An 8698-nucleotide genomic window follows, 5' to 3' on the forward strand; every position below is an offset into this window, starting at 1 on the left:
TCAACTTCACAGAACAGTGGCAATGTTTCATGCAATAATCATATTCATACCTTGTACTTTCTTGTGTATAAGGACAACCACCTGAGAGGAAAACATCGTAGTTTTAGTTATTTGGAGCTTTTTGGCTCCTACTATCACCGATGAGTCCTAGAAGGACAAGACAGCTGTATGATGCAGTGAAATTCATTTTGGCATACTGAATGTATTACCAAATTATACCGGTGAAGTCACCCGTGTGTGAAGGTGTGTGTGTGTTACGTTCATCTTTCAAAAGATTTCTTTGAAAAAATGTAGACAAATCTTCATACACCTAATATTATAGGGTAACATGTGTGCTTAATATCCAAGGCCAAAAACGTTGGCGAAACAAGGAAAAAAAAGAATTTAAAATATATATAGTATAGTATTCGTTGTTGCCGACAAAGATACCCTACGTAGTTAGGAAAGAGTAATGAGAAATCAACATTAAAACATTGGAAGAACACCCACATATAACTGGTTCAAGTTAAAAAAATATTAATTGCATCTGTGATATTTGATAAGGGGATATAAATGTGTCGAGAGTCTGAGCGGTGACTAAGCACTAGCCTGGAGGCGGTGACAGAGGTTTTAAGGAAACGGAGGGATCGATGATGGTTACTGCCTAATTCCGGCTTTATATGTCCGCGCTCCATCTCTATCTTCTCCTAATGTGTCATCCTGCCAGAAGTGCCCCCGTCGCCCATTGTTGGATAATCTCCAAAAAATCATGGTCAAATTGTAGTCAAAATGTTCTTATAATTTCAAAGACAGTGAACAATCTGGACGAACATATTGTGGCATTGAATAAGTTTTAAATATATGTATAAAATATTCGTTTGTATTGTCTTTATTTGAAACATTTTTCAGTACTTTTTGAAAATATGTGGGAGTGGGAATGAGGAAGGCAGGGGAAGTGGATAGATGATGAAAGGGGGAGGAGGTGGTAAAGGGGAAGGGGTTGCGAGTGTTGATTCTACGTTCTCCGACAGAAGGTCAATAGATATTCGATATCTGTGAGGAAATATCACTTCCGTGCGTTTAACACCTGCTGCTGCAGCATCTCCGCTTGCGATACAGAGCACGCGGGATCGACTGTTATAGAAATAATTTCCAGAAAAGTCTGCAAACATCTGTGACAGAGAACGCACGACACAATATAAGGATCTCAATTGTCAACGACTCGAAAACATCTGCATGAGAATACGTGTGGATCACTAGCTAATGAGGATCACGCATAAATAATGTGGAGTCAAAATAACATTGATTGTTATCAGACGCAACAACAGTCGTTACAGCTTTGTACCCAGAAAATAACTGAAACAAAAGAAACTACAGCATTTGTCCGGAAAAACGTGTCTTGCAATAATGTTCGTACCCACTGATATGCTGATTCAGACAGGTGTGCTTGCGTACAACGCAAATTTAGTATGGTATTAACGAGAATATCGTGTCTAACAAAGCGCATGTACTATATTAAGTATTGCATCATTGTAAATTTGTTAATGTCGAGTTTTGAATGCATGTTGACCACCCATGACTTATACCGGGCATACTCAAGCGGATAAACTACACGGGGAATCAGTGTTTAATTGATCACCATTATATCACTGGTGCATGGTTCCAATTCCGTCTTAACATTAGAAAAGGGTTTGTTTACTCGGGTCGTTAGAATACATCCAACACATAACAGCCACAGTTGTATTGGCGCCTAGGATATTGTCTACAGCACATAACAGTTCAATAACACTGGGTCGTAGAACGCAGAATCGTGTCACACGAGAGAACAGACTTATTGGCATCGACCCGGGATGCAAGCACTTCGAGTAAGAATTGTATAAAGGAAAGAACACTCGAGCTCACTATACACACCGATTATGATTTTCCACTTATTGTCGGATAATGATAAATCGTTATACAGGAAAATATTTACTGAATACAATAAAACAGTTCTTTCTTTTGTCGATTTACTGGTAATTCGCTTACTGTGAAAAAAAATGTTTCCAATGCAAGTCCGTGCAATTTTCTATCCGAAAATATGTAAGATATTCCGTGTATTGTACACTGAAAAGCATTTGAACACATTTTTTTTAAATTTTCATTCGCTGTCTATTTAAGAATGTTAAACCAATTGAACCCCGTCCCAAATCTGTTTGATATAAAAATATATATATAAGAGCAAAATGTGATTGATTACGACCTCTTTAAATATCTATATATATCAAACGGTTGTGACGATATCTTCTTTAAAAGGAAACAGCAGTTTTATACATTTCCGCATTCTATCGAATCAAAATCTCCCACATTCATAATTGTTGTACGCAATTTCGCATAATTAACTTTAAGTCTTCGGGTCACTCCCCTCCCAGTCTCCCACGTCCCTCAGTCATGTGCTTGATTTTATCTTTTAATCGACAAAGTTACGCTTACCTGCATCGAGACACCTGTCTGCATACATTTTCACGGCTGAGTCCATGTGATGTACAGGTATACAACTACTTACCTTTCGACTACTGTGTGTCAGTCGTCATCACACCTTGCTTAAAGGCAAATAAATTACAGCCGTCCTTTGTCAAATTTACCCTAAATATTTTAGTGTATTTTACTTCAACTTCAATAGAGTATTGTGAATACGTACACCTGTTTTATATTGTGTATGTATGATTTTCTTATCAAGACACTTATTGAGATCGCCCAGAGCATCGGAAGATAACAAGTCTTTTACAACTAAGTCCAGATCCAACACACCTGTCAGATCTAACGACATAAATACGTCTCGTAAACATTAAAACACAGAAACGAGGCCCTGTACGAATGTTAATTGTGTATCAAATTTTGTCATATATAAAATTTAAAATATTTTTTCTATCTATTCACGTGAATAATAAATTTATAATTCAAATGAGGATGCAAATATTTGACGCTTTCTTAACGAATACAAATACTGATTTGAAAGAGTATTGTGTCTTTTTCATGTCTTTATTATATCTTAGGAGATTTCTTTGCTTTTAGTCAGTCAACAAAGCTGTTTGATTCAGTAAAATTAATAGTATATCAGTTATGAAACGACGTGTTCATTTAGGATAAAATTTAAATAACATTCGTAAAAAATGAATTTAAATAATCAACATACACAGATCACAGCTTCACGCCGTGTGATGAAGGATGAATGAAATGATCGACATGACGAACGATTTAAAATGAATAAATGCACTGATAATGCGTGTGTTGATTAGCAAAGTAAGGAACCATATCGAAAGAAGGAACGAAAAATATACTAACAAACTTACCACCAAACAAATATATAGAAGAAAGAATTGAGAATAAACCCAAAACGAAACAACTATTGAACGAACGAACAAACCAACATATAAATCAACCAATCAATCAATCAATCAAAGACCCAACCAATCAATTAACTATAGACCAACTAAACAACCAATCATCAGCAAACAACCAATTAACTATAATGTATACAACAACCTTACAACTCTTGTAATTAGTAGTCACCAACTTAAAAGACAGTGAAGTTTTGACAAAATAAACATTTACATAGTAGCAGTAAATCTAATTGAAATATGCTGTCTGTGATGTACAAAACAGCATGTTATTTTAATCAGACTGAGTAGCAGTAGGTGTTGAGCCATCGTCATTATGTCTAAGTTGGTGTATCTGACAGAGGCCGGGCCTGTGTGATCTGTGTTCTACGTGTGATGGATGGAGTGTGTATATCACCAGACCTTGTAATTAAAAAGGTTACGATATCACAACAATCTGGCGCCACTTAATGACGTTATATATCTTCTTCTGGCTTCATCTAAATAACAAATTTCACGACAACAGAAAGTAGACAGTTAAAAAAACTGACAGTGTTACAGAAGGCCACAAAGCTAGCTGAGTTATTAATGGCACTAGGTACATCATGCCGTGCATCTCCTTGCCCTATACACCATACAATATATATATAGACATCGGGAGTGATATTGCACCAGATACAATAACGGGCTGTTTTATAAATTGTAGCTGTCTGTCTGTAAAATTTGAATTTTTCAATCGATTTTGAATAAGTAAGTTTTAACATGATTTATATGATTTTTATATGCAATTGTTATCATTTTAGTCATATAACACCAATGTTTTAGTTAACATTTTATTTCTTTATAATATGTGATTTAAGATTGATATTCAAAGGTCATTAAAGTAATATAATTTTAAGAAAAAGTACTATAAATATTGAATTCAATTTGTAACTTTCCGAAAATAATTAACTACTCACTTAGAAGTGAGATTCTGTATTCGTTAGCAGTGGTATAGACAGATAAAAAAAACTAACAACAAACAAATAAAGAATATCATCTTAACCCCTGCAGATACGCGTAGTCCTACTGTATTGCAACGCATGTCTTTGGAGGCGACTAATGTGAGTCCCCTGCCAAAACCGGGTATTGGTGGTTTGATAATGGGGTTGGGCGGATAATCTATATCTTTTCTTTTTTCACTATTTCTTTCTATTTGACGCGTCTTCATATGGGCCTAGATGTTAAGATGTTGCAAGATTGATTAACTTGATACAAACAAACCCTTCTGGAGAAAACCAACCTTCTATTCAAATGTTCGAAAAACTGTAGTATTGTATTCATCGAGAAAACAACAAAACAACAAAACAACAATGGAACATAATAAAACATCAGTAATACGTATTGAGGAGACATCAAAACAACAGTAAAACGTATCAAGGAGATGATATAACAACCGTCGAACGTATCAAGGAGACAACAAAACAACAGTGGAACGTATCGAGGAGAAAATAAAACAAAGTGGATCGTATAGAGGAGACAACAAAACAACAGTAATACGTATCGAAGAGACAACAAAACAACGTTAATACGTATTGAGGGTACAATTAAACAACACTGGAACGTATCGGGAATATCATATTACAACAGTGGAACGTATCGAGGAGACAGCAAAACAAGAGTAATACGTATTGATGAGACAATTAAACAACACTGGAACGTATTGAAGAGACATTAAAATGACAGTGGAACGTATCGAAGGTATAATAAAACAACAATAATACGTATTGAGGAGACGATATAACAACAGTAAATAACATAAAATAACAGTGGGAAGTATCTACAATTAAACAACAGTGGAACAACAAAACAGCCGTGGAAAGTATCGAGGAGACAATTAAACAACAGTAATACGTATCGAGGAGACAATTAAACAACAGTGGAAAGTATAGAGGAGACAATTAAACAACAGTAATACATATCGAGGAGACAATTAAACAACAGTAAAACGTATCGAGGAAACAATTAAACAACAGTGGAAAGTATCGAGGAGACAACTAAACAACAGTGGAAAGTATCGAGGAGACAATTAAACAACAGTAATACATATCGAGGAAACAATTAAACAACAGTAATACGTATCGAGGAGACAACTAAACAACAGTGGAAAGTATCGAGGAGACAATTAAACAACAGTAATACATATCGAGGAGACAATTAAACAACAGTAATACGTATCGAGGAGACAATTAAACAACAGTGGAAAGTATCGAGGAGACAATTAAACAACAGTAATACATATCGAGGAGACAATTAAACAACAGTAAAACGTATCGAGGAAACAATTAAACAACAGTGGAAAGTATCGAGGAGACAACTAAACAACAGTGGAACGTATCGAAGGTATAATAAAACAACAATAATACGTATTGAGGAGACGATATAACAACAGTAAATAACATAAAATAACAGTGGGAAGTATCTACAATTAAACAACAGTGGAACAACAAAACAGCCGTGGAAAGTATCGAGGAGACAATTAAACAACAGTAATACGTATCGAGGAGACAATTAAACAACAGTGGAAAGTATCGAGGAGACAATTAAACAACAGTAATACATATCGAGGAGACAATTAAACAACAGTAAAACGTATCGAGGAAACAATTAAACAACAGTGGAAAGTATCGAGGAGACAACTAAACAACAGTGGAAAGTTTCGATGAGACAATTAAACAACAGTAATACATATCGAGGAAACAATTAAACAACAGTAATACGTATCGAGGAGACAACTAAACAACAGTAGAAAGTATCGAGGAGACAATTAAACAACAGTAATACATATTAAGGAGACAATTAGAGGAGATTATTTAACAACATTGGAACGTCAAAACACCAGTTACCAATGGAACAACGAACACATTTGGAACATGCTAAGGTGATACCAAAAATAGTTATCATAGACCAATGAAACACCAAAACACATAGCAAATGCCGAGATTATACCACAAAAAGTTCATTTACCAATGAAACGTTAAAACAACAAGGCGACACAATGCCATCTAACTATTGATTTACCCCGAGGCTGAACGCTCGGAAAATAACCAGATGCGCAGTGGAACGATTTATGTTTACCATAGAGGTGTTAAGGTTCAAGTGGTACGGTGCATTAAAATACATTTCGTTCTGGTTATCATTTTCTTGAAGTGTTGTTTTGTTGCAAGTCATCTTTATTGTGTGCAGTCGTACTTGAATACCATTAGATTTAATTGATATTAAGGAAACAATTTTCGATATTGACATAGCATCCATTTTGAACAGTTATGTGCATAATACATCTGTGTTCATATTGGATGTAAGTTTTAGATGTATTAAACGAATTATCTGTTCGAATTACAGTGTTCGTCCTGCAGTAATTATAAACAATGGAACAGGACCATAGTTTGTCACCAATTGCACCTGGTTGACTCACTAATGTTGACTGTACTTGTACGCTTATCCACAAGAGGTCTGATGATTGGCAATCATATCAATAAATATACGTGTATGACACCAGTTTGGCAAGCATTTAACAATTATATTATTTCTTAAACACATTAAAAGGTATTTAAACTATCAAATCCAAATATCGGCTTTGTGACATATGTTTCGAAGTTTTAATTGGTCGATGAGGTTCAGGTAAGTTATATGAAATTTAAAACCTCTTAAACAAGAACTTTAAGATATAAATCAATTAATCTCTCGATCAAAATAACAGACAGGATAGATACCCATCAACATATGGCGCTAGTTTAAACAAGGTAACACATCTTTATTAAAAATCACAGTCTCTATGGGTAGAGGGGCTCTTTAATTTGTAAAACAATATCTTCAATACAAAGAAATGACAACGTTATCAGTGCTCACTATCTTGCCTATCTCATTACCACCTGAGGACCGCACCAAAGACAATAGGTAACAATCCGCCAGGTAGAAGTTCGTGAATTTACCGGATCAACACAATGTTTCAATACCTCATGTCTTGCTATTTAAATTTGATATTTATCCTGATAATTGTTTTTTTTATTTAAACAGTCACCAGTCAAGATACGGTGTTAGATATTATGTTTCAAAATCTGTTCGACTTGTTAATTCATATCTGGTGCTTTTTCATCTTTCTTTTGGCATGAATTTTAAACCGTTTTCACATACCACACATATCAGTTCTTAGGGAGCGGGCTTTGTGTGCTGTTTGACAGTGGTAGGAGAAGACGTTATTGCCCCCTCATGGTGTCCCTCCCAGGCAATCAATTACTTCGTCCATTGGTGAGAGATTGTTAGCTCGTCACCCTATTATTCTAGGTTGGTCTCAATCGTCCCGGGGCCGTGAATAGCACCTGGTCTGCTATCTATTGATTACACCTTGCCAGGTACGCGACGTACAGGTAAAGATATCTGGGCGTCATAAAGATCAGTTAGCTTGTAAGCTTTAAAAAAATATCATTTAAATGTCGGATTTTATGTCCTACAACAAAATAACATTGGAAACAGACTCAAATACAACAACTCATATTCAGTTTGACCTCAGTTTAATTTCGAAATATTGATTTGTTTGTAGCCACGATTAAAGATAACAATGCGTATTTATCTGATAGAGCCCCGAAGGCACAAGCAGCACAGATTGTAACACCTGAACACAAATACGGTGAAATCTTCCCAGGTGTGTCCTCCGGAGCCGAGCACCAAACGTTTCTGTGGTGCGAGTTCTCGGCAGGTCAGACATGTTTTAATTAAACGTCGAGGGACATTTCCTCGTTCACACGACAGAGGTGGGGACAGCAACGTGACAATAATTGATAATAGCTAATAAATTGGTGATGTGTGAAAAGAGCTTTATTGACTAAATACACATTGATTGTTCGCTAGGAGACGCAGTCCGTATGGACAAGGCAAACATCCGTCTGATTACGATACTATCAACAGATTGATATACAGAATTACCTTTCAATGTGACTAAATTATGTTTTATATCAATACAAATGCTATGCTCTCTAACTTAGACTTCAAGGAGGATGGTATTATACAGAGCTATGTTTAAGTATACCTCATATAGCTAAATTTCGTAAGGTTTATATGTCTTTTTATGAAAACGTAACAAACGCCGAAATTAGTATTTCATAGAAATGTGCCCTATACTGTTAAGTAGTGTAATATGACAATGTAGTTGATGTTGTAATTAAGTAGTGTTTAAGTAAAATGTAACTAATGTTGAAAGCAGTGTTTCAATTAAAATGTTACTTACGTTGTAAGTAGTGCTTAATTAAAATGTAACTAACGCTGTAGGTAGATTTCAAGCAAAATGTAACTAACGTTGTAAGTCGATTTCAGTTAAAATGTGCATA

The sequence above is a fragment of the Mizuhopecten yessoensis genome, unplaced genomic scaffold (genome assembly GCF_002113885.1).
Source record: "Mizuhopecten yessoensis strain PY_sf001 unplaced genomic scaffold, ASM211388v2 scaffold4121, whole genome shotgun sequence".
NCBI lineage: Eukaryota > Metazoa > Mollusca > Bivalvia > Pectinida > Pectinidae > Mizuhopecten > Mizuhopecten yessoensis.